Source organism: Rhea pennata, chromosome 2 (genome assembly GCF_028389875.1).
Source record: "Rhea pennata isolate bPtePen1 chromosome 2, bPtePen1.pri, whole genome shotgun sequence".
NCBI classification, from domain to species: domain Eukaryota; kingdom Metazoa; phylum Chordata; class Aves; order Rheiformes; family Rheidae; genus Rhea; species Rhea pennata.
Genome location: NC_084664.1, coordinates 20,826 through 24,930, shown reverse-complemented (window position 1 = coordinate 24,930; position 4,105 = coordinate 20,826). Strand labels below are relative to the sequence as shown.

The 4,105-nt window shown below is 64.9% G+C and overlaps 1 long non-coding RNA gene across 1 annotated transcript; it reads left to right on the top strand.

Moving 5' to 3' along the window:
* The first annotated feature begins 1,614 nt into the window (after positions 1-1,614).
* Positions 1,615-4,105, top strand: LOC134135936 (uncharacterized). The gene is made up of 4 exons (XR_009957387.1): positions 1,615-1,776; positions 2,492-2,619; positions 3,071-3,252; positions 3,710-4,105. It is a non-coding gene; the product is annotated as an uncharacterized LOC134135936 (long non-coding RNA).

Below are 4,105 nucleotides of genomic sequence, written 5' to 3'. Positions count from 1 at the left end.
TGCGGGAACGGCCTGGGCGAGGCGGCACAAGCGGGGCGCGCCGGGGCCGGGGGTGGCGGTGGTAGAAGGGGGTGCGCCGGGGCTGTGCAGGGCGGGGGAGAAAGAGGGTGCGCGGGGGGAGGAGGGAGGCGTCGTGCGCCAGATGGGGGTGGTGTCTGGGAGGATGGGGGAGGAGGGATCCCAGGGGAAGGCCTAGGCAGGATTGCGGGGAGGGGTGCGGGGCGGCAGAGGAGGTGTCGGAACTGGCCCGGAGCCGGTCGCGGGAGGGGCCCCGGACGGTATTGGGGAGAGGGACGGGACGGAATCGGCGTAGGGTCAAAGTTGTTCAAGCGCGCCGGAGGACGCGCCCCCCGCTTCCCCCGCGGCATGCCGGGAGCGGTAGTCTTCCGGCACTGGGCTTCCGGGCGGCCATGGCCGCTTCGCGCGGCATGCCGGGACCGGTAGTCTTCCGGCACTGGGCTTCCGGGCGGCCATGGACGCTTCGCGCGGCATGCCGGGAGCGGTAGTCTTCCGGCACTGGGCTTCCGGGCGGCCGTGGCAGCTTCGCGCGGCATGCCGGGAGCGGTAGTCTTCCGGCACTGGGCTTCCGGGCGGCCGTGGCCGCTTCGCGCGGCGTGCCGGGACCCGAAGTCTTCCGGCACTGGGCTTCCGGGCGGGCGACGCCCACCCAAACACCGCGCGCATGCGCACCGCCTCCCGCCGGGCTCTCTGTTACCGCCGCGCGTTCCACAGGCCCTGCCGCACCAGAACGCCGCACGCGCGCGCCGCTCCCTGCTGCCCTCGCGTGTCCACAAGCCAGTACTGCCGCCGCCGCGACCGGCCTCCCCGGCGGGCGGAGAATACGGCCGGCAGCCGGCGCACACGCGCGCGGCGCCGCTCGCCACGTTCGCCGCTCCTCTCCGCTGTTCCGCTCACTGGGAAGCGCACGGGCCCTGCTCCTCGCCCTTTCCCGGCGCTCACGGGCCGGTAGCGCAGGGAACTTTTCCTTATCGCCGCTTCCCGCTGGCGCGGGCAGTGCCATCCCGCAGCGGCGCCGCGCGACCCTCGCACCGCAGCCTGCTCGCTGATCGCCGCCGGTCTCTCGGGCACGGGCAGAGCAGCCTCGGGGCGAGCCCCGCGGGGCCGCGGCCGACTGCGCTTCGCACGAGCGAGCCGCGAGCACGCGAGGCCGCCGCCCCGGCTCTCGACCGTGTCCCGCCCCCAGCCCTCTCCGCCCCTCCCGCCGCGGCCGCGGTCGGCGCACGCGCGGTGCTCGGCCGCCGGGCGGCTGCTGCGGCCGCGCCCCGCTCGCGGACGGCGCACGCGCGGCGCCGCGGCGCAGCATGGCGGCGGCGAGCGGCGAGCGAGGGCCGAGGCCGCCTGCGGTGGAGGGTGTGGGGGCGGCCGTGAGGCGAGCGCGTCCCGTCGGGCTGCCGCCTGCCCGCTGAGGCCGTCGCCGCGTGGAGGCGGCGGGGTGGGGCTCGGGGTGGCGGGGGTTGGGGCCCGGCTCGGCCCCGCCGGGCAGGGTCTGCGCGGCGCCGCGTGTGCCGCAGCGTGGGTCTGCCTTTGCCTTCGACGTGTGGCGCCTTTAGGGCCCCGGCGCGGGCCGGAGAGTGCACTCGCCCCTGCGGACGCAGCCCGGAGGAGCGGGGCCGCGGGCGGGCCCCGGAGCGGGGTTGCGGCGCGGCGTCGGCGGGAGGTCGGCTCCTGTTGCGGCAGGCGTGGCCCGGAGCGCCGGTGAGTCACGGGAAGCTTGAACCGTCTGGAGCAAGCCGGCTGAAGGAGATCGCGAGTCAGGTACGATCAGCGCAGCCCCGAGTTGTTCCCTTGAGAAGTGTGGCCGGGCCGAGCGAGCGGACGGATGGAAGAAAGACGCCCCCGGACACCCTGAGGGCTCCCCCACCGCCAGGCGCAGCGTGGAGAATGTTGGTGGGTGGAGGCACGGGTGGCAAACCGATTTTTCTCTTTCTCCTTCTGGTGCACCTCTCAGAAGCCTCTGTATGCGCAGGGTGTGGCCGGCCTGGGGTAGCCGTGCTGCGCACGATGCTTAAGAGGAAGGCTAACGTAAAATGGCGGGCCGAGGAATCACCTAATAAAATAAAAGGCCCGGGAAAAGCCTGAGAGAACACCGATGGCCCCTGGGAAGCCCCAGGGATGCTACAGGAAAGAGCCTGGCCTTCAGGCACCTCCTCAGAGCAGGAGAAATGTCTGACTCGGCCCGGTGGGAGAATGGCTGCGACTAATTACGGCCTTTCTTTCCTTACCGAAAGCCTTGTGAAAGCAGAAGGGACTAGAGAGGATGCGTAAGCAGGTTGTGGACTCTGTGCAAAGTTGAAACAAACAACAGTCCCCTCTTCAAGTAGAAACGGTTTAGTCCTGAGTGGTAGACGAGCGTAGCTGCGAGCAACGCAAAGAGAAGCGGTTACGTCAATCGCGCCAAAAGCCTCGGGGAGGCTGCGTCTAAAAGCTGATACCCTCGCGGCCTCATGAGTCTTCTCGGTTTGTTTGGCAGGGTAGTCCCCCGAGAGGGGACATCTCGAAGAGAAGCGGCTGGACCTAGCGATCCAGCTGTTCGCGTTGGTCGTCACCCGTGAGGCAAGCAGCTGAGCGTAAGAGGACTCTGGGAGCTGAATCGAAAAGGTAATGGGTCTGAAACGGAGACAGGCGCAGCAAATGCTGTCCTCCTTCCGTGTAGTTAAAGACCCAGGGAATTGTCGGTTAAGCGGGTGCGTGCCGGGGTTTGAGAAGGGATACGGAACGGTAGCGATAATACGGAAGCAGGATAAAAACAAGGTTTCACGGAAGATGGCGTGGCTAAGTGTTAGGCGATACGCCTGCCTGTCTAATAACCTAGCCCTAATTGCGGTACGCAGTGTTTCCAAAGAGTTTACCCTGTAACGCGTGATGCAGAGTGCTGAATAGAGACCTTTCCTTTAAGGAAGGAGGGGAGGGGAGGGGAGAGGAGAAGAAGGGGGGGGGGAAGAAAAGGTATCAAAAGGGAGAAGAATACGGGAAAGAGAAAAAGAACGTGCGTAAATGCTGTCATTGGCTTTCATTGAGAGTAAAATGCCAGCTTCTCTCTTTGTTACAGAGCTGGAACCAACGATAGCAAATGCTGACAGAGAGGAAAGCTGGACAAGCAGTCTTTTTGTGATTAGTACCTAAGGGACGAAGGGAGTGCAACGAGGAAGCAAAAACGCAGCGGACCCCTGACATCCCCAGCGACTGCTGCAGAAGGAGGTGTTCCGCGACGGGCGAGAAAGGTGACCGCTGGTAAGGGCTGTTTGTTATTTCGGCCTCCCAGAGGCAGCGCTGAGGGCTACGCAACCCTTTGTCTGTGGTTTGCCCTGGAGCCCTGCGTTTGCCCTCTGATGCCCTCAGGAGCCTTCAGTTCACATTTTGGCTGGCCCCCACGGCCGCCGTGCGCCTCGGAGCCCTGCGCTTGCTCTGCAGCACGTGACAGAGTTCTCTGTTTTGTCACAGAGCTTTCTGGGTGTGCCCCAGGGCCCTCCTTTTGCCTTTTGGTACTCCCAGAATCACCCTGTTTGCTCTGTCTTTGCGTTGTAATATACATACATATATACATAAAATGTGTGTACACACACACACACACACACACACACACACACACACACACACACACACACACACACCCCGTTTGTTGCACCTGCAGCTCTCAATTTGTTTCCTTGTGCCCTGAATGTCCCCTTTTGCTCCCTGTGCACTCCAGGGCTCTGCCTTGAGCTTTCAGGAAGCTGCTCTCAGAAGCCAGGGGGGCCTCTGCTGCCCTGGCAGTCCCAGCTGTCCCTGATGGCCTGCAGCTCTGGGCACTGTGGCTGCGACAAGTCCCAGGTGGGGCCTGTTTGGCTGATTGCAAGGGTAGGAAGTGGGTACATGCTGTCAGCTGGGTCTGCATTTGGAAGTTCATGTCAGTGTTGGTCCAGGACAATGGAGCTGCTGCCACACACTGCCTGCTGGGACTAGAATGTTGGCTGCACTGCAGAGGAGGTGAGCAGGGCTGAGGGGGGGCTGACCTACGGGTCATGCACGTGCTGCCGGTCTTAGCGGATGGGAGCGTCCTGGGCGATGGAGCAGAACTGAGGCGGACCGTGCTGGGGCAAAGTGT